This window comes from Lithobates pipiens, unplaced genomic scaffold (assembly GCF_037356315.1).
Source record: "Lithobates pipiens isolate NorthernLeopardFrog02 unplaced genomic scaffold, aLitPip1_a1.2 Scaffold_1, whole genome shotgun sequence".
Taxonomy (NCBI): Eukaryota; Metazoa; Chordata; class Amphibia; order Anura; family Ranidae; genus Lithobates; species Lithobates pipiens.
The window spans coordinates 100552588-100575740 of NW_027507685.1; the positions used below are offsets into that span (position 1 = coordinate 100552588).

Here is a 23153-nt window from a genome sequence, read left to right on the forward strand (position 1 = left end):
GTTCTCTCATACAGACATCTGCAGTAGTTAGTGGGTGTTGTGTGCCTCCAGAACAGCACAGTATATACCTGTATCTACCCCTTATTGCTGGTGTTCTCTCATAAAGGCATCTGCAGTAGTTAGTGGGTGTTGTGTGCCTCCAGCACAGTATACACCTGTATCTACCCTTTATTGCTGGTTTTCTCTCATACAGGCATCTGCAGTAGTTAGTGGGTGTTGTGTGCCTCCAGCACAGCACAGTATACACCTGTATCTACCCTTTATTGCTGGTGTTCTCTCATATAGGCATCTGCAGTAGTTAGAAGGTGTTGTGTGCCTCCAGCACACAACAGTATACACCTGTATCTACCCTTTATTGCTGGTGTTCTCTCATATAGGCATCTGCAGTAGTTAGTGGGTGTTGTGTGCCTAAAGCACAGCACAGCAGAGTATACACCTGTATCTACACTTTATTGCTGGTGTTTTCTCATACAGGCATCTGCAGTAGTTAGTGGGTGTTGTGTGCCTAAAGCACAGCACAGTATAAACCTGTATCTACCCTTTATTGCTGGTGTTCTATCATACAGGCATCTGCAGTAGTTAGTGGGTGTTGTGTGCCTCCAGCACAGCACAGAATACACCTGTATCTACCCTTTATTGCTGGTGTTCTCTCATAAATGCTTCTGCAGTAATTAGTGGGTGTTGTGTGCCTACAGCACAGCACAGTATGCACCTGTATCTGCCCTTTATTGCTGGTGTTCTCTCATAAAGGCATCTGCAGTAGTTAGTGGGTGTTGTGTGCCTACAGCGCAGCACAGTATACACCTGTATATACCCTTTATTGCTGGTGTTCTCTCATATAGGCATCTGCAGTAGTTAGTAGGTGTTGTGTGCCTCCAGCACAGCAAGTATACACCTGTATCTACCCTTTATTGCTGGTGTTTTCTCATACAGGCATCTGCAGGAGTTAGTAGGTGTTGTGTGCCTACAGCACAGCACAGTATCAACCTGTATCTACCCTTTATTGCTGGTGTTTTCTCATACAGGCATCTGCAGTAGTTAGTAGGTGTTGTGTGCCTCCAGCACAGCACAGTATACACCTGTATCTGCCCTTTATTGCTGGTGTTCTCTCATAAAGGCATCTGCAGTAGTTAGTGGGTGTTGTGTGCTTATAGCACAGTATACACCTGTAGCTACCCTTTATTGCTGGTGTTCTCTCATGCAGGCATCTGCAGTAGTTAGTGGGTGTTGTGTGCCTCCAGCACAGCACAGTATACACCTGTATCTACCCTTTATTGCTGGTGTTCTCTAATACAGGCATCTGTAGGAGTTAGTGGGTGTTGTGTGCCTACAGCACAGCACAGTGTAAACCTGTATCTACCCTTTATTGCTGGTGTTCTCTCATACAGACATCTGCAGTAGTTAGTGGGTGTTGTGTGCCTACAGCACAGCACAGTATAAACCTGTATCTACCCCTTATTGCGGGTGTTCTCTCATAAAGGCATCTGCAGTAGTTAGTGGGTGTTGTGTGCCTACAGCACAGCACAGTATACACCTGTATCTACCCTTTATTGCTGGTGTTCTCTCATAAAGGCATCTGCAGTAGTTAGTGGGTGTTGTGTACCTAAAGCACAGCACACTATACACCTGTATCTACCCTTTATTGCTGGTGTTCTCTCATAAAGGCATCTGCAGGAGTTAGTGGGTGTTGTGTGCCTACAGCACAGTATACACCTGTATCTACCCTTTATTGTTGGTGTTCTCTCATACAGGCATCTGTAGTAGTTAGTGGGTGTTGTGTGGCTTCAGCAAAGTATACACCTGTATCTACCCTTTATTGCTGGTGTTCTCTCATACAGGCATCTGCAGGAGTTAGTGGGTGTTGTGTGCCTCCAGCACAATATACACTACCCAATTGCTGGTTTTCCCATCTCCCTGCAGCCCATTAATATGTCTGGAAGGCCAAAAGGAGAGGCAGACAGTCACGAGCCAATAAAAGAGGGCAAGCAGGCTGTGTGTCTAGAGACAACAGTGCTCGTCGTGGACGCGGTGCATCGTCATCAGCACGTGGCCATTGTCCTTGACGTGTTGAGCTGCATCATGCCGAAGACTTGGTAGAGTGGATGATCAAGCCCTCTTCATCCTCCTCATCCTCTCTCACCCAGGCTCAGTGTACTCGCAAAGCAGCTGCCAACACGTCCTCTTCCCTCGTCTCAATGTCATCATCAGTCACTCCTTCCCTAGACTCACCATGTCCTCCTGTGGAGTCCCCCGAACTGTTTGAGCACAGTGTTGGGTACATGCTCCAGGAGGATGCCCAGCGTTTTGAAGGCTCTGATGATGATACCCAGCTAGAGGAAGGCAGTAGCGTGAGCGCAGAGAGAGGGGATGCTCAAGAAGGACAGCAATCTGGCAGTCATGTTCCACCAGCTGTAGCATGCTGCCAGGTTTGCTCCAGTGATGAAGAGGGCGGGGATGAAGAGTTCACTGACTCCATGTGGGTGCCTGATAGGAGAGAGGAGGAGGAGGAGGGGAAGGAGACACATCTCCAATGAGGCAGGATGCCCTCAGTGGGCCAGCTTAGGGGCAGCACACGACTGAATCACACAGCAGAGCACCGTCTGTGCAGGCCACTGCCTCTGCGTGTTATTCAAAAAGTTCTTTGGTGTGGGCCTTTTTTGAGACGAGTGCATCAGATCGCACCTCTGCTATTTGCAACATATGTCTCAATCGTATCTTGCATAGCCAAAACATCAGCCGCTTGGGCACCACATGCTTGACCAGACATATGTACACCCACGTCCGATTGTAGCAGGCATATTTCCCTGCCCCAGCTGATCAAAAGAAGTTCACTCCCAGCCATCCACATGCCCAGCGGCTGAATGCTACCTTGGCTAAATTGCTAGCACTTCAACTGCTGCCTTTTCAGTTGGTAGACTTGGCTCCCTTCCGTGAGTTTGTGCAATGTGCGGTTCCTCAGTGGCAGGTCCCCAAACACCACTTTCTCCAAAAGGTGTTGAACCTGCCCAAGAACCGCTTATATGTGACATGCCCACCAGGTGAAACTCAACGTTGGCCATGCTGCAGCGGCTGCACACGCAGCAGAGGGCCATCAATGAGTACCTGTGCGACTACAGCAAAAGGACAGGGTCAGGGGAGCTCTGTTTTTTCTTACCACCCCAGTGGGGCATGATCAGGGATGCATGCACTGTCCTGTCACCATTTGAGGAGGCCAAGAGGATGGTGAGCAGTGACAGTGCATGCATCAGTGACACTGTACCTCTTGTCCACCTCTTGGAGCATACGCTGCATGGAATAATGGAGAGGACACTTGAGGCACAACAGAGGCAGGAAGAGGAGGACTTTCTTGCCTCTCAAGGCCCCCTTTATCCAGACAGTGTTCCTGCTGTCCCACCCATCACACAGGAAGAGGACGAGGAGGAGGAGGCTTGTGTCAGCATGGAGGTGGAGCCTGGCACTCAGCAGCAGCAGCAGCAGCAACAGTCTTTTAGGGATGATTTCCAGTCCCAAGAAACACGTGGACTTGTACGTGGCTGGGAGGAGGTGGCTGCGGATCATGTTGTCCTTAGTGACCCAGAGGACTCCGGACTGAATGCCTCAGATAACCTACGCTGCATGGCCTCCCTGATCCTGCAAAGCCTGCGGAAGGATCCTCGTATTCTTCGGATAAAGGAGGGGGACCATTACTGGCTGGCCACTCTCCTTGATCCATGGTACAAGGGTAAGGTTGCGGGCTTTATCTTGCCATCGCAGAGGGAGCAGAGGATGAGACATCTCCGGGAGGCCTTGCAGAAAGGTCTGTGCAACGCGTTCCCAGAGACTGAGAGGTTACAAACTCCTTGTCCTGGACAACGTGTTGCTGAGGCTTCGGTCAGTCACAGAAGGAGTGGTGGAGAAGGTGGCCATCTGACTGATGCGTTCAGACAATTTTTTAGACCGCAGCCCCAAGGTATGATCGGTTCCAGCAACCATCGCCAGCGTCTGATTTACATGGTGACTTGGACACCTTTCCCACCGAAAATCCTCTGGCTTACTGGGTCTTGAGGATGGATCACTGACCAGAGCTTGCACAGTATGTAATTGAGCTACTGGCCTGTCCTGCATCCAACGTTTTTTCGGAACGCACCTTCAGTGCTGCTGGTGGCTTTGTAACCGATCACAGGGTGCACCTGTCCACCGACTTGGTTGATTGACTGACCTTCATAAAGATGAATCAGTCTTGGATCACCACCAGCTACCAAGCACCTGAAGCTGATGTAACCGAATAATTTTTTTTTGAAATGTCAGATCCCTTCAAGACTGCCCATGCTGATGCTGAGTGACTGTCCTATAATGTTGACTGACTATCCTCTTTCTCCTCAATGATCCCGCTGATATCTTGGAAGAACATTTTTGGTTCTGGGTGATGCCACCAGCCCAATTTTTCAGCCCAGGTTTAAAAGGGGCGTGTAATTACAATTTTTGATGCAATGCTTTGCAGCAGGGCTCATTCCTGCACTCCAAATAGAGTATATGGGAGAGGTTGCAGTGTTGTGGCACCAGCACCAGTGCCTAAGGCCCCATTTTTCAGCCCCTGTTTAACAGGGGCATGCAATCAGGGCCGTCTTTAATATAAATTGAACCCTGGGCAAAAATTTTCTTGGGCCCCCCCCCCCACCCCCATGCAATTTCCCTTTCCACCTAATCTGAGACATACAATAACTAGCAGCTTGACTTAAGATCAGTTTTCCGTATCAGATCAGGCAGCAATTGCGATTGGTTGCCAGCAGTTACAGCATATCATTACTGCTTACTGACTAGTTGCTGGAGGTTACAGCACACATTACGGCTCACTGATTAGTTGCTAGAGGTTACAGCACATCACCTCCTCACAGCAGGGAAGCATGATATACATAGGAATGCCGCCTTTATTTACATATCAATGCCACCAGTCGCAGCTATTTACTCAGTATTGTCACCGCTATTTACATAGGAATGCTGGTTATTTACATGTAAACACAGGGTCTGCAGGTGAGTCATCTGCACAAAACAATAGGGCAGAGCTGGGCAGCATTAGTACCAGCAATTCACACTGAGATATTGGGACACAGCACAGGAATAAAACTTCAAGTGACAAGGGAATTTAAACCTGGATAGTTGGCAAGTATGAGGCAGCTGTTTTGGGCCCCACAGCAATGACAGGGCCCAGGGCAGCTGCCCCCTTTGCCCTGCCTTAAAGACGGCCCTGCATGTAATACAATTTTTGATGCAATGCTTTGCAGCAGGGCTCATTCCTGCACTCCAACTAGAGTATCTGGGAAAGATTGCAGTGTCGTGGCACCAGTAAGCAGTGCCTAAGGCCCAATTTTTCAGCCCCTGTTTAACAGCATCATGTAATTACAATTCTTGATATAATATTTCACTGCAGGGCCCGTTTCTGCGCCCACTGAGAGTAACTGTGAGGACTTATAGTGTTGTGGCACCAGCACCACCACCACAACCACCAAAGGCCCAAATTTTCTACCACTGTTGAACAATGGCATGTAATTACAATTCTTGATATAATTGTTCACAGCAGGGTGCTCCAGCTCCCACCAAGAGTCACTTTGAGGGCTTACAGTGTTGTGGCAACACCAACACCTTAGGCCCCCATTCCTGCAGAGCATATAGGGCAGGCCCCTACTTTCATACATCCAAGTTACAAACGTCTCCTACTTGCGAATGGAAGGAGACAACAGGAAGTGAGATGAAAAAAGACGAATGACAAACAAAAATTATACAGGGGTGATAACCCTTCCCTATGTTTTCCAAAAAGCTTAAAAATAGATTTTTTGACTGGAGTTACACTTTAAAAATGTACCAGTTCAAAAATTACAAACAGATTCTACTTAACACAACAAACCTACATAGTCCCTGTCTTGTTTGCACTGCCTGTATACTGCTGTTCTCAGTATATAGGGCCTGGGGGTCGCACGCCTTTCCTTTTTTTTTTTGGTAATGGGCAGGGGGGCTACCCATGCCATTTTTCTCAATGATTTTCATCCGTATTGCCGGAACCAGACATTACATTAAAACCGCAAGCAGTTTTAAATTACTTTTTTCCGTTAAATGTCATTTTGTGCAGGGACTGTTCTAAACACGCGAAAAATGTGGCACTTCACAGGCATACTGTAGACACCACCCAGGCACAATGTTTAAAGGAATGTTGCACTTTTTTTTTCAAAAAGTGGACCTTCCGCCAGGGGCGTAACTATAGGGGGTGCAGCAGTCGCGACCGCAACCGGGCCCTGTGATACAGGGGGCCCATGCAGCCCCCTCTACATATGGCCGGCAGCAGTATAGGCAGCTAGGGGTACCAGTGCACCGTGCACACGGGTGACTAGCAGAGCTCCATGCTCAACTATCGCACTGGCTGCTCATTTAGTTGTGCATTCCCCGCATGACCTGTGTCCTCAGCCGGCTCCTCAGAGTACCTCTCTCCTGCTCCATGCATTGCCGCTCAGTCCGATGTCTGTTCTCCCCAACCAGAGTCATCCTCCCTCCCCTAACTTCATCTGCCCTGGAGAAAAGGACCTCATCTCTTCTGGGGACGGTTGCCCCATCCTGCCTAGGGACAGTCCCCCAATGGGGCACCTAAAAATTAAAAAAATAATAATAAAAAAAACTACTGATACCAGTGGTGGAACTACAGGGCTCACAAAGGTCATACCTGTGACCATGCCCTGGAGTTCCACCGCCGGACTCTGAGGGAAGGGCCCTGGCTGGGGTTCAGGGGGGCCCTTCATGGTTTCTTGCATCGGGGCCCTGAAGGTTCTAGTTACGCCACTGCCTTCCGCTCATTGGAACCCTCCCCCCCTCCGGCGCCACAATTGGCACCTTTCAGGGGGGAGGGGGGTGCAGGTACCTGTACAGTACAGGTATCTGCACCCACTTCCGGTGTAGATTCTGCAGAAGGTACGCCCCTTTCCGCAGGTCCCTCGCTGCCTGCTGGGAAACACACGGATCCCAGAGACAGCGGGGACCATCCTTATTGCGCAGCGCGACTCGCGCATGCGCAGTAGGGAACCGGGAAATTAAGCCCAAAGGCTCCACTTCCTGATTCCCATACCCAAGATGGCGGCAGCAGCACCCGAGAGACGATCGAGACATCGGCTTCGGGTGCCGACATCGCGGGCGCGCTGGGCGGGTAAGTGTCATTATTTTAAAAGTCAGCAGCTGCAGTATTTGTAGCTGCTGGCTTTAAAAAAAAAAAAACGGCGGACTCCCGGTGGACTCCCGCTTTAAAATCAGTTCTCCCGAAAAAACTGCAGTTTTTTAAAACATTTTAGGCATTGACCCATGTCCCCTAGGGAAGGAGCCTGGTCCCCAAACCCTTTTTAGGACAAGATCTTGCATATTAGCCATTAAAATTAGCATTTTTTATTTCGAACGTTCGAGACCCATAGACTTCAATGGGGTTCTAAAGTTTGTACAAATTTTTGGTCCGTTCGAAAGTTCTGGGGGGGGGGGGGGGGGGTTTGGCTCATCCCTAGTAGGGATGTGAGTGTGCAATGTACAGGGATAGGGACAATTGTAGACACTCACTCAGATTGAACTGGATGGACTGGTGTCTTTATTCAACCTTACTAACTATGTAACTATGCATAACAAATGCTACGAAAAAGTGAATTATTATTTATAATTATAAACAAATTAAAGCTAATATTATTATTATTAACAATATTATTATTAATTTTGTTATTATTATTGTTGTTGTTCTTCTTCTTCGTCTTCTTAATAATAATAATAATAATAATATTAACACAAATAATATAATTATTATTATAAATAATAATAATAATAATAATAATTTTATCAGTAATAAAAAAATATATATAATATATACATAATAAGAAAAAGATGAACAACTAAAAACAGAAACATCAAAAACATTCAGACCAGATGGACCACTTCATCTTTTTTTTTTCAGGGGTCCTTCTTATATGTTGTGGTGTAAATTTGGGTCATGATTGGAAAATCCCCTTCTGCATATTCATCATTGTTGCGGTGTGACACTGTACATGCCACCAAACATAGGTGATCTCCCCAACAGTAGGAACACGCAGACTCGAGAAATAATTCTGCTGACAAAGATGTTGCCTTCTTTACAGAACCTTCTTCTGCAGAGGTGGAGATTCTCGATGAGCCAAACTAAACCAAAATGTTGAGCAAAGTGAAAAGAGCAGTGGGTGGTAGCAATCCATAAATCACATTGGATGATATTTATGAGTAACATCAGTCCTTGCTTTCACCACCTCTCCGTTTCCTCATACCGTGACTGCTGGTGGTGATGCTGCAATTCAATGGTACAAGGACTAAAAAAAAGAAGGGGGAGTGGGGGTGCCCCATCATGTTTCTGCACTTGCATTTTTCTTTTATTGTTCCTTTTGAACTGTTTGTTAGTCATCTGAGACCAACTTTCATTTCTCGTTTTCTTTCTTCTTCTTTTTTGTCAAATCAGTTCACTAAATATTCCAAACACCCATTAAATATATATAAAAAAATATATAGAACTACAAGCACAGATAACATTTACAGTGCCTTGAAAAACAGTTGTACTGTGAAGCCCTCAGAGGCTTTTTAGAGAACCTTAGTGAACAAACAGCATTGTGAAGGCCAAGGAACACACCAGACAGGTCAGGGATGAAGGTGTGGAGAAGTATAAAGCAGGGTTAGGTTATAAAAAAAAAATCTCCCAAGCTTTGATCATCTTACGGAGCTCTGTTCAATCCATCATCCGAAAATGGAAAGAGTATGGGACAACTGCAAACCTACCAAGACATGGCCGTACACCTAAACTGACCGGCCAGGCAAGGAGAGCATTCATCAGAGATGCAACCAAGAGGTCCATGGGAACTCTGGAGGAGCTGCAGAGATCCACAGCTCAGGCAGGAGAATCTGTTCACAGGACAACTATTAGTCGTGCTCTCCACAAATCTGCCCTTTATGGAAGAGTGACAAGAAGAAAGACATTGGTGAAACAAAGCCATACGAAGTCCTGTTTGTAGTTTGTGAGAAGCCTTGTGGGGGACACTGCAAACATGTGGAAGAAGGTGCTCTGGTCAGATGAGACCAAAATTGAACTTCTTGGCCTAAAAGCAAAACTCTATGTGCGGCGGGAAATCTAACACTGCACATCACCCTGAGACACCAACCCCACCGTGAAACATGGTGGTGGCGGCAACATGTGGTGGGGATGCTTTTCTTCAGCAAGGACAGGGAAGCTGGTCAGAGTTGATGGGAAGATGGATGGGGCCAAATACAGGACAATCTTAGAATAAAACCTGTTAGGGCCTGCAAAAGAATTGAGACTGGGGCGGAGGTTCACCTTCCAGCAGGACAATGACCCTAAACATACAGCCAGAGTTACAATGGAATGGTTTAGATCAAAGTATATTCATGTGTTAGAATGGCCCAGTCACCGTCCAGACCTAAATCCAATTGAGAATCTGTGGCAAGACTTGAAAATTGCTGATCACAGACACTCTCCATCCAATCTGACAGAGCTTGAGACGTTTTGCAAAGAAGAAAGGGCAAAAATGTCCCTCTCTAGATGTGCAAAGCTGGTAGAGACATCCTCAAAAAGACTTGCAGCCATAATTGCTGTGAAAGGTGGTTCTACAAAGTATTGACTCCGGTGAAATGGTTTTCAAAATATTTTACAAATAAATATGTGAAAAGTCTGGGGGGGGGGGGGGGGCATTTGTATGCCCCCCCCCCCCCCCCAATATTTATTTGTAAAATATTTTGAAAACCATTTATCATTTTCCTTCCACTTCACAATTATGTGCCATTTTGTGTTGGCCTATCAGATACAATCCCAATAAAATACATTTACGTTTTAGGTTGTAACGTGACAAAATATGGGGAATTTCAAGGGGTATGAATATTTTTTCAAGGCACTGTTGTAATTGTACCTTCACTTCTACAATAGTACCCTAACCCAGCCTTTCTCAATTTTTAAACCACAATAGAACCCTTGAAATAATCTTTTGGTCTCAGGGAACCCCTGCTAAAAAAAATTCTTTATCTACATCTCATGATACAATAATGTGATGGTCATTGGAAGAATGCTTCTTATATGGTGGTCATTGGGAGCCACCCCGCCTTACAGATGTCTACAAAGATCATTAGTTGTTATTGGTCATTGGAAATTGATCATTGGCCAAGGAACCCCTAGCAAACCTCTGGAGGAACCGTAGGGTTCCATGAAACCCCTAGTCGAGAGAGGCTACCCTATAGCAGAAACCCTGGAAATGTAGCTCTGTATTTGGCCCACTGACTTTCAAAATAACAGTTTTTTTCCCCAGACCTAGTTCACACTGCCCTGAAAAATTCCACAACCGAAAATCTAGAATTTTGATGTATCATTTTATTTATTTGGAATAATCTTTTCCCCATGAAATTTCTTAGCAATTCCTGTAAATGTATATCCAACTATGACAGTGCTTAGACCCTGTCACTGTGTTAGTATGATTAGTGATCACCTAGGGCAGTGATTCTCAACCAGGGTTCCGTAGAACCCTAGGGTTCTTCAAGAGGTTGCTAGGGGTTCCTTCAGCATTGGGCCATTTCTACCTCTCAGATAAATTCCCACCAACACCATTGATTTTTTTAGCTATCTGTAAGGAGGTAATTCTTTCCAATGACCACAAGTGTAAGGACCATTCTTCCCACTGACCATCACACTAATGTATCATGAGTTGCATATTTCTGATTTTTTAGCAGGGGTTCCCCCGAGACTGGAGAACTTTTTCAAGGGTTCCTCTGTGTTGAAAAGGTTGAGAAAGGCTGACCTAGGGCTCTTATGGATGCAGGCTGAAAAATGTCGGTTCTGAGTAGGGAAAACTGTCTTATCAGTTTTCTCTTGGTTTTGTAACCCCCAGATTGAATTCTGGAGTCCAGAGGCTTGAAAGAGCTTTGGGGGGATAGAAACATCTAACCCTGGGTCCAAGCTTTACTGGAGACTAGAAGGCTGTGCTTGCAGGTGGACACAGCCCTCTTAACCAAGGGCCTGACAGTAGTTCAGGGCCCCACTTGGGAGACAGGAGGTCCCCTACCCAGAGGCCAGGGAGTGGGCCAAGAGCTTTGGAAGGGACCCTGTTTTACTGGAAACCAGCAGGCTGTGTGCAAGTGCACACAGCCCTTATAACTAAGGGTCTGACATTGGTTTACATCAGAGGCTCCCCCCTCACATCAGAGACCCAACTTCACTTCAGAGGTGCTCTTCCTGTCAGAGGTCCCCCTTTACGACAGAGCCCCCATCACAACAAAGTCCCCCCAACAAATCAGAGGCCCAACACCACCACAGAGACCTCATATCATAGAGTCAGAGGTCCTTTTTACATCAGCGTCCTCCCTTCAGCTCAAAGTCCCCCGTCACATCAGAGATCCCCCTTCCCGCCACAGTCCCCTATCTGTTTAGAGTTTCCCTCTTCACATCAGAGTCCCTCATCACATCAAATTCCTCCTTATACATTAGAGGCTCCCCAACATCTCAGAGCCCTCTCCATACATGATAATCCCCAATAACATCAGTATACCCCCCCATGACAGAGTTTTCCATCACCATAGAGTCCAGGGCAACCTGGGTCTTGTTGTCACAGCACCCAGGGGAAACTCAAAATCCCCACTATAAATAAGAGGCCCAACACCACCACAGAAAACCCCTATCATAGAGTCAGAGGTCCCTTTTACAGCAACATCCACCCTTCAGAACAAAGTCCCTCATCAATTTAAAGTCCCCCTTATACATTAGAGGCCCCCACCAACAGAGTTCCCCTATCGCAGAGTCAGAGGCCCCTATCATATCAAAGTCCCCCCTTGACATCAGAGTGCCCTGTTCTGTTAGAGGTCCCCCCTTCATGTCAGAGTGCCCCATCATCTCAAAGTCCCTCCATACACTAGAGGCTCCCCCATAGCCACAGAGACCCCATCATAGAGTCAGAGACCCCCCCCATTACATTAGAGTCCACCCTTCACGTCACAGTCCCCCATCCATTCTTAGGTCCCCTCTTCACATCAGAGTCCATCATCACATCAAATTATACATTGGAGACTCCCCAACACCACAGAGCCCAACCTCTCCATACATCATTGTACCCCCATGACAGTGTCCCCCATCACCATAGAGTCCCCTGATTGCAGAGCCCTCATCCACCTTCGATACAGGGCAAATTGGGTCTTATTCTTGCAGCACCCAGGAGAAACTCAAGAATCAGTGATCTACACTGCCAGCCTAAATTTGGATGACTTCAGAGTGCCCCATTCTGTTGCGCCATCACGTCAAAGTTTCTTCCTACATTAGAGGATCTTCCATCGCCACCAGAGACCCCCATCACAGAGTGAGAGACCCCCCCCAGTCACATCAGAATCCCTCATCACATCAAATTCCTTCTTATACATTAGAGACTCCCCAACACCACAGTCCCCCCCATACATGAGAACCCCCAATCACATCAGTGTATCCTTATGACAAAGTCCCCCATCACCATGGAGTCCCCTCATCACAGAGCCCTTGCATCCATATTTGATCCAGGGCAAACTGGATCTTGTTCTCGCAGCACCCAGAGGAGACTCAAATGGAACCTTAGTCGAGAATCAGTGATCTACACTACTGGCATACCTTTGGATGACAATCATAATATAAAAAATGACCAAAAAAAACAGGGTTCCCACGCCAACAGGGCCCCTAAAAAAATGGGTAGCACCTGGTCTTCTGTACAGGGCCCAGGCCACATACCCTATATTGCCAAAAGTATTGGGACACCTGCCTTTACACGTACATGAACTTTAATGGCATCTCAGTCTTAGTCCGTAGAGTTGGCCCACCCTTTTGCAGCTATAACATCTTCAACTCTTCTGGGAAGGCTGTCCACAAGGTTTAGGAGTGTGTCTATGGGAATATTTGACCATTCTTCCAGACAAGCATTTGTGAGGTCAGGCACTGATGTTGGACCAGAAGGCCTGGCTCACAGGCTCCTCTCTAATTCATCCCAAAGGTATTCTATTGAGTTGAGGTCAGGACTTTGTGTAGGCCAGTCAAGTTCCTCCACCCCAAACTCGCTCATCCTTGTCTTTATGGACCTGCTTTGTGCACTGGTCCAAATCATTTAGTAGAGGGGGGATTATGGTGTTGGGTTGTTTTTCAGGTTTTGGACTTGGCCCCTTACTTCCAGTGAAGGGAACTCTTAAGGCATCAGCACATGAACTTTAATGGCATCCCAGTCTTAGTCCATAGGGTTCAATATTGAGTTGGCCCACCCTTTTGCAGATATAACAGCTTCAACTCTTCTGGGAAGGCCATCCACAAGGTTTAGGAGTGTGTCTATGGGAATGTTTGACCATTCTTCCAGAAGAGCATTTGTGAGGTCAGGCACTGATATTGTACGAGAAGGCCTGGCTCGCAGTCTCCTCTCTAATTCATCCCAAAGGTGTTCTATCGGGTTGAGGTCAGGACAGTCAAGTTCCTCCACCCCAAACTCACTCATTCATGTGCTTTATGGACCTTGCTTTGTGCACTTGTGTGCGGTCATGTTGGAACAGGAAGGGGCCATCCCCAAACCAAAATAAAGGGCTTATTCTCACGGGTATTCTGGTTGAATGAATGAGTTGTTTGTTAATGCGGCTCGAGCCACCTGTTAGGCTTGGTTCACTGTTCCTATCAGCTAGGCCGTACGGGGGCCCCCATAATTTCTAAGAGCAGCCCTGAGTGCCAACAACCCACTTTCTCAAAGAGTAACCACTTGAGGACAGAGCAAGGATAGCGGCTATTCATTCCAAAGCTGCCCCAGTACTATTTTCATTTTTGGCCTTGGTGGTTTATGCTGGTCCCAGTAGCTTTCTCCAGCACCCAGTACATACAGTCACCCTGCTGTTAACATGTACGGAAGCTTGTGGTTTTGATTGTAAAGACATGGAAAGAGCAAAAATGACGCAGATGATGAAATATTTAAAATAATTCATCTTACGTGTATTAAATAAATAATTAATGACTTCAGGACACAAGCAGCGTTACTGTGAAGCGGCAATAAAGGAAGTTGGCCAAAGTTTCTGTACATCACCAGCCTGAATTGGGGGAAGTGAAACTGGAAGCTGGCACGGTGCCTTAAACACATGGTCGCACCAAACTTACTTTCAGACGGCAGCTGATGAAGGGGCCTCCCCCTGAGTGTCGAAGATCTGGCAGCACCACTAAGGTTGTTCCCTTTGTAGTAGAGACATCAACCACATCTATTATATTCAACTCATCTGAAGGTTTTGGAGTTAAAGTGGTAAAGGCTCAAGGGTTCTTACCAAGGGAAAAAGGTTTCTGTTTGCAGCAGCCCCCCCCTTACCTTATACTTACCTGAGCCCCAAATCAATTCAACAATGTGCATGAGAGTAGCAGCTCTCTTCCTCCTCATTGGAGGACAGCAGTGGGAGCCATTGGCCCTCACTTCATCCCCTTCCCCTTATCTCCTCCCCCTCCTCTCCATAACTCCCTCTTATCAACTTATCTCCCCCTCCTCATCTCCATAACCCCCCTCATCTCTTCCCCCTCCTTCTTATCTCATCCTGTTACCCAGGGGTCAAGTCCTGGGGAAAAAAGTGTGGGAACTCCCACCCAAGATCCACTCCCCCACCAAAAAGAAAAAAATAAAATAAGATCATATGCACGAACACTTCAAAAATGGTATTTTTCATCCAACTTTCGTATTGTGTGTATGAAGCTTAACTGTTAGTACATAAAAAAAATCCTCAATAAACATAAATACGGTAATTCTCTGAATCAGCATTCATTCAGTGCTTCCAGGCAAATGTGAACATCATGTTCTGATCTTTATTGGGTAATTTTGTTTTGTATATAGAGTGTTTATGTGGGGAGTTTACACTTTTCATTGAACAGAGTTTGGATAACACAGGGTTAAACGGAAAGGTCATAAATTAACTGCACATTATCTGGACAGAATGCTTAGGGAGATAGTGATGTGTTCCTGCTTAGGAGATGTATGTTAGCTTGGGGGGCTACAAACTCTGCAGGGCTCCAACACACACTCGCTGCTATTCCAACCCTTCACATATTTCCACATAAACTTCCCTCCTGGCATTAAACTTTGTATTGTGCTCAGCTTACCACCCCAAACTGATGTTCCTCCCTCAGCTCACCTCTCTCCCTGCATGTCCTGTGAGCGGAATAGCTGATCTACCTGTCAGCTAGCTGTGATTGACAGGTGGATCGAAGCGGAAGCTGTCATGGGGCCCCCTACTGGCAATGCCTGAATGGTCAGGTGTGCGGCACTTACTATTGCGAGCTGCTGGTGTAGCACCTGCCCACAGCTCGCTAATGGGAACTGAGTTCCTGTTGTGGAAAAAGTACAGGAACTCCGTTCCCAATGCGTTCCCGCAGGACTTGAGCACTGCTGTTACCCCTCATTTTCTTCCCATCCTCCTCATCTCCTCCCTCCCGCCTCACCTCCATACCCCCTCTTCCTCATCACCTCATCTCCTCCCCTTTCTCATCTTAATAACTTCTCCCCTTCATTTCCATCTCCTCCCCCTTCTCCTCTACATAACCCCTCCCTGTCATCACCTCATTCCCCTCCCCATCTCCAGAACCCCTCCCCCTCATCACCTCATCTCCTTCCCCCTCCTCATCTCCATAACCCCTCTTCTGCATCACCTCATCTCCTCCCCCTTATCATTTCCATAACCCCTCTTCCACATCACCTCATCTCCTCCTCTTTCTCATCCCAATAACTCCCCCCCCCTCATTTCCTTCCCCTCCCCTTAATCTTCTCCCCCTTCTCCTCCCCATAACCCCTCCCTCTCATCACTTTATCTCATCTCCCTCCTCATCTCCATAACTCCTCCCTGTGATCACCTCATCCCCTCTCCATCTCCATAACCTCTCTCCCTCATCATCTCATCTCCTCCCCCTCTCCTCATCTCCATAACCCTTCTTCCGCATCACCTCATCTCCTACCCTTTCTACTTCCATAACTTCTTCCTCTCTCCTTAATCTCCTCCCCCTTCTCCTCTCCATAGCCCCCATATCTCCTCCCTCCCTCCCTATCTCCATAACCCCCTCTTCCCCATCTCCTCCCCTTTCTCATCTCCATAATTCCTCCCCTTCACCTCCTCTTAATCTCCTCCACCTACTCCTCTCCATAACCCCCTCATCTCCACCCTCCCTCCTCATCTCCATAACACTTCTTCCTCATCTCCTCCCCTTTTTTTTGTCTCCATAACCCCTCCCCCTCATTTCCCCTTCCCTCCACTTAATCTCCTCCCTCTTCTCCTCTCCATAACCCCTCCCCCTCATCACCTCATCTCCTTCCCCATCTCGATAACCCCTTCCCCTCATCACCTCCCCCCTCCTCATCTTCATAACTCCTCCCCCTCAGTCCTTCACCTCCCCTCAATCTTCTCTCCCTTCACCTCTCCATAACCCTCTCATCTCTCTCCTCCCTCCCTCCTCATCTCCATAACCCCTTCCCCTCATCACCGCCCCCACCTCATCTCCATAACTCCTCGCCCTCATTTCCTTCATCCCCTCAGTCTTTTCCCCCCTTATCTCCATAACCCCCTCATCTCCTACCTCATCTCCATAAACCCTTCCCCTCATCACCTCCCCCCCCCTCCTCATCTCCATGTCCTCATTTCCTACACCTCCCCTCAATCTTCCCCCCTTCTCATCGCCATAACCTTCTCATCTCCTCCCTCCTTCCTCATCTCCATAACCCCTTCCCCTCATTTTCTCCCCCCTTCTCCTCTCCATAACTCCTCGTCCTCATTTCCTTCACCTCCCCTCAATCTCCCCCTTTCTTCTCTCCATAACCCCTTTCCCTCATCACCTCACCCCCCTCCCCTTCCTCATCTCCATAACTTCATAACTCCTTCCCTTCCTCTGAATCTCCTCTCCCCTCCTTATCTCCACAACTCCCCCATGGAACACAGCCTACGCATTTCCAGGTCAAAAGGGGGTCTGCCCTGGAAACATGCAAGCTGTGCCCCAATGCGCATGTGCACTTCCTGTGCACCATATTGGAAACGCGTAAGCTGTGATCTGTGCGCATGTGCACTTCCTGCGCATCTGTTGGATATGATAGGTGGACTTGTTTGTTATTATGCCAAATTGTTAATAGTTTCATAGTTAGTAAGGTTGAATAAAGACACCAATCCATCCAGTTCAACCTTAGTGAGTGTCTACAATTATCCCTATCCCTGCACACTCACATTGGTCCCTACCCTCAAGGAGCCCACAATCCAAGGTCCCCATTCACATACTAGGCCAATTTTGGACAGAAGGCAATTAACCTGCAATTTGCCTGCATTTCTTTGGAGTGTGGGAGGAAACCGGAGTACCCGGAGGAAACCCATGCAGGCACAGGGAGAACATGCAAACTCCAGGCAGGTACTGTTGTGGTTGGGATTTGAGCCAGCGACCCTTCTTACTGCTAGGTGAGAGTGCTAACCACTACACCACTGTGCCACTCATAGTGAAAACTATTTATTAAAAGAAACCAAAAGAATGGACACAAATATCGATTTCCTTGCCCTGGGCTATAAAACGAGCATGAAAAAAAAAAAAAAAAACAACTTACCCTGTCTTTGTGTTTGATGTTTGGCTTCAGCTGATTTTTCGTTGGATTTCTGAAAAACAGCAGATTAGAGTCATTAGTGTATTAGTTATTACATTGCAGCTTACCAGTTCTTAGATGTGATGGCTGCAGTAGTTTTCTTTTTTAGCCTTTCTTTCTTTAATTCTTTTAAAGTCCAACTCTATCAAAAAACATTGTATTTTAGGTCTCTAGGGATAGCATAGAAATAGTCAGGTGGGTGGAATGAAATCATTTGCACAGGGCTGCATATATGTAGCCCCTTGGTGTTAAGGCCCACCCGCCGAGAGGCTGCATATATGCGTACTGTTGGCGCCAAGTGGTCAAATAACCTCTGCCTGATCCAAGATGGTTGCAAGATTACAACATGGGGCAGCAGCATCCAATCAGATCACTTCCCGAGTGACCCAGAAGACCATAGAGGAATCCTGTTCATCTTGACCTTCCCTCCAACTGCAGTGCCGCTGTGGAATAGTGCCACCTGCAGTGGAGAAAGTAGATTGCACCTACCTGAAAAACATAGCCCAGCCCAAATCAGTGGAAGGTCCCATTGGGTTTGAAGGAAAGGAACTTTTTTTTTTTGGGTGGAGTCAGCAGAGAAGTGGTCGTTGTTAAAATGGTCTTCACATTGGAACTGCCTAATGGCTCATGAGTACCCTTTGACTGAAGAGGCTGAAAAGTTAACGAGGACGAAGTGCCCTATTTATAGTTTTTCTCTGTGGAGTTTAAGTTTACCTTCTACTGGACCTACTACTGATTTGGGCTGGGCTCTGTTCCAGCAGCAAGGGTTTTGCAGGCAGGTGCAGTCTACTTTCTCCACTGCGGGTGGTGATATTCTGCTGCAGCACTGCAGTTGGAGAGAAAGTCAAGAAGAACATGGTTCCTCTATGGTTTTATGGGTCACTGGGGAGGCGATCTAATTGGATGCTGCTGCCCCATGTTGGGAGTCAAGCAACCATCTTGGATCAGGTAGAGCTTATTTGACCCCTTGGTCATACAGTATATGCTGGCTCTTGGCTGGTGGGCCAAGTCAAGAGGAACATGGTTCCTCTATGGTTTTCTGGGTCACTGGGGAAGCGATCCAATTGGATGCTGCTGCCCCATGTTGTGAGTCAAGCAACCATCTTGGATCAGGTAGAGCTTATTTGACCCCTTGGTCATATATGCTGGTTCTTGGTTGGTGCGCCAAGTCAAGAGGAACATGGTCCCTCTATGGTTTTCTGGGTCACTGGGGAAGTGATCCAATTGGATGCTGCTGCCCCATGTTGTAATCTCAAGCAACCATCTTGGATCAGGTAGAGCTTATTTGACCCCTTGGTCATATATGCTGGCTCTTGGGTGGTGGGACAAGTCAAGCGGAACATGGTTCCTCTATGGTTTTCAGGGTCACTGGGGAAGCGATCCAATTGGATGTTGCTGCCTCATGTTGTGAGCCAAGAAACCATCGTGGATCAGGTAGAGCTTATTTGACCCCTTGGTCATATATGCTGGCTCTTGGCTGGTGGGCCAAGTTAAGAGGAACATGGTTCCTCTATGGTTTTCTGGGTCACTGGGGAAGCGATCAAATTGGATGCTACTGCCCCATGTTGTAATCTCAAGCAGCTATCTTGGATCAGGTAGAGCTTATTTGATCCCTTGGTCATATATGCTGGCTCTCTTGGGTGGTGGGACAAGTCAAGCGGAACTTGGTTCCTCTATGGTTTTCTGGGTCACTGGGGAAGCTATCCAATTGGATGCTGCTGCCCCATGTTGTGACTCAAGCAACCATCTTGGATCAGGCAAAGCTTATTTGACCCCTTGGTCATATATGCTGGCTCTTGGCTGGTGGGCCTTAACGCCAAGAGGCGGCATATATGTGTAAACAACTTATCGTGCTGAGAGTGTGCTCCCTGCAAGCTCACAGCATGGTAACCAGCGGGGATCGATAAGCTTCCCGGGGCACACTCGTGATCAGGAGCTTTCCAATCACGTGACCGCTGTGACAGCCAATCACAACGGTCACATGACCAAATGTCTGCCTCCGCCTCAACAATATTTAGAACTCTTAAAGGGCCTGGGGGGCTGTTGGCAGATGGGGTTTCCAGGCTTGGCACATATTTTTGCAAGTGAGTAGAGTCCATACACTGGTGTGCTGCCTGGTAGAGACAGAACTAACTACAGGGAAAGGCGTCTGACCAGGAGAGAAAGCATAGGGCTGGCAACGTCTCTGGATATCTTCCGATTCGGGCGAGATGGCCAGGCCGCCGTCTGCCCCTCCTAACAGGAGCTGTCAGTTCAACTGAAACCTGCTCTCTCTACATGCTTCTGGATCTTGGAATGTTCCCGGTTGGGTTGACTTTATTTATTGTGAACTACCGTATTTATCAGCGTATGACACGCACTTTTTTCCCCTTAAAATCAGGGGAAAATCGCGGGTGCGTGTTATACGCCGATCCTCTGCGATTTCTGTGTGATTTTTTGGGCACTGGGCGGCTTTCAGCCGCCTTTGGCCCTTCTCGCTGCTTTTGGCCGCCTTCGGCCCTTCTCGGCAGCTTTCGGCCACCTTCGGCCTTTCCTCTGCGGCTTTCGGCGGTCTTCGGCCCTTCTCGACAGACGAAAACCGCCAAGAAGGGCCCCGAGCGGCCGAAAGCCGCTGAGTATGGCCGAAGGTGACCAAAAGCCACCCAGTACGGCCGCATGCGGCCGAGAACTACCGGGCGCCACCAAGATACACAGGACATCTCGGCGGCTTTTTAAAAAAAATAAAAGCTGACAATGATGCACAAAGCTGCAATGATGGACAGGCTGCATGACAAGGCTGCAATGATGGACAGGCTGCATGACAAGGTTGCAATGACGGACAGGCTGCATGACAAGGCTGCAATGACGGACAGGCTGCATGACAAGTCTGCAATGATGGACAGGCATGAAAAGGCTGCAATGATGGACAGGCTGCATGACAAGGCTGCAATGATGGACAGGCTGCATGACAAGGCTGCAAATGACACTGATAAGGCTGCACTGATGGGCATTTAAATGTAAGTTTTTTTCCCTTAAATTTCCCTCCTAAAGGTTTTTTTCCTTAAAATTCCCTCCTAAACTTGGGGTGCGTGTTATACGCCGGCACATGTTATACGCCAATAAATACAGTAACTTTGCATTATTTCAATAAAAGTTCTTTCATCCATCGCATTTGCCTCCACAACACCCTGCGCCCCACTTACAGCTTGGCATGTCTGATGTCCACTTTGTCAAAAGAAAAATGGTTAAGTGAGTGCTGGATTTCACACTCATGGGCTTTGCCTGGTATTATTTGGAACCAAGGGTTCCCTGTATTGTTCACAGATGAGCCTATGGGCTATGGTGGTATCCTGGAAGAAGGATCTCCCCTTCGGTGACCTTGCCTGTTGAAGGTGTGTTTTGTAATTTGAAAGAATAGCCACTTACCACTGAGAAGAACCCTGTAATGACAGAAGTTGTGTTTCCCAGCCCTGACACTAGCAGACCCAGGGCCATCTTTAATATTAATTGGACCCTGGGCAAACAATTTCTTGCCCCCCCCCCCCATGGCCCCCCTGCATCAGATCAGGCAGCCATTGCGATTGGTTGCCATCAGTACAGCATATAATTACTGCTTACTGACTGGTTGCTAGAGGTTACAGCACACATTATGGCTCACTGATTAGTTGCTAGAGGTTACAGCAAATGCTTTCTGCTTATTAGTTGGTTGCTAGAGATTACTTTACAGTAATACTGCTCACTCATTAGTGCCCATCAATGGTGCCCATCAGTGCAGCCTAATTAGTGCCCATCAGTGCAGCCTCATCTGTGAATTTCAATGAAGGAGTAAAATTACCTGTTTGAATTTTTTTATAACAGACTATGAAAGTTTTTTTTTTTCCAAAATGTCTGCCTTTTTTTGGTTGCTAGAGGTTACAGCACTACATCTCCTCACTGCAGGGGAGGCATGATATACATATGAATGCCGCCCTTATTTACATATCAATGCCGCCTGCCGCAGCTATTTACGTATGAATGCTGGTTATTTACATGTAAACACAGGGTCTGCAGGTGTGTCATCTGCACACAACAATAGGGCAGAGCTGGGCAGCAATAGTAGCAGCACTTCACACTGAGATATCGGAACACAGCACAGGACTAAAACGACAAAAAGGACAAGGGAATTTGAACTGGAATAGTTGGCAAGTATGAGGCAGCTGCTTTGGGCCCCACAACCATGACAGGGTCCAGGGCAGCTGCCCATTTTCCCTGCCTTAAAGACGGCCCTGAGCAGACCTTCCATATGGTTTCACTCGGACTTAATTAACGCTTTATGACCAGTCCCACAAAGCATCTCGCATGAAGGACAGGCCACTCAGAGGCCAGGTTGTTTAGCCAGCTCCCAGTCCAGGTGGAAAAAGCTACAGCTTTGCAGTCGCTTGGATCAATTCCAACCCACGGCTCCGACTCTGTAGAGGTTCCAGCACTTATTCAGCTGATTAGGAATACACTTCACTTTACACATTCTGCGACCTTGCTTTGTAGATGGTTCTAGGTTTGATATATAGATGAGGATACCATTTCTTGGGACCATGTAACCGTAGCCCACGCATCCTAGTGAGTGAGCCCATGTAACCTACCGGCCATTCCATTGCTAAGGCCACCATCATCCAACCACCACCGACTCCTGTCCCAGACTGGCTGCTATAACACTTCCAGGTATCTGAAGAGCTTTCTCTGTCTCCAGTAGCCCACTCGTGTGCCAATATAACGAGGCTTACTTACTGACTTTTTTTTAGTTGTTCTCCTGGAGATGATCCGAAGTGTTGGTTCATGTACTGGTAACTACATTATTGATAGACATATAAATCATCCAAACTTCACATTTCCAGTTTTCAGTTTTTGGCATGGCTATTAAGTACCCTATTAGGCATCCTGCGACCCTATAAGCTGTGGTGCTATATGTTTTTGTGCTGTTCTCAATAACTTGAAGCTCACCCTTTATCTGTCGATGTGTTTGGTCTCCCAGTCCCATTGACATCCAAGCACTCCAGATGTTTTGGAACTACATTTCCCATGATGCTCAACTACACTGGATTTGCTTGGCTTGAGAGCATGTGTGTTGAGGATAATTCAGCAAACTGGTTAAGATGGGAATGGAAAGAAGGGGGTGAAGTTCTTCTTTAATTAGTTAATGTGATCCAGGACAAGGATAAAGGAGCAGGAGCAGCCATTTGCATTCTCCAGATTGAGAAAGGAGGTTTATGAAAGGGGCTTTTGCAAAAGCACCACTACAACAAATATATATAAAAATACAATCTTAAGACACTAATAAAATACATGAAACAGTAAATGCAAAATTTGCACAGGGTGATAGGATGTTCTTCATACAAGGGAAAAGCTCTAGATCCCAAAAATCATGGGTACACCTACACGTTTAGACTCAAGGGTCTTCGTCTGGGGGTTTCCAAGAGCAACAGAATGAACAACTGTTACATATGGCAGAGAACACATGCATGCAAAAGCACCAGGATCCCTCCAAAGCCTCCACAAGTG

General features: G+C 47.2%; 1 long non-coding RNA gene across 1 annotated transcript in view; it reads right to left on the reverse strand.

Moving 5' to 3' along the window:
• Positions 1–23153, reverse strand: part of LOC143958524 (uncharacterized) — a 107501-nt gene that overhangs the window by 16324 nt on the left and 68024 nt on the right. Inside the window, exon 2 of the long non-coding RNA XR_013270138.1 lies at positions 17604–17652. This is a non-coding gene — a long non-coding RNA (uncharacterized LOC143958524). The remainder of the gene's footprint in view (positions 1–17603; positions 17653–23153) is intronic.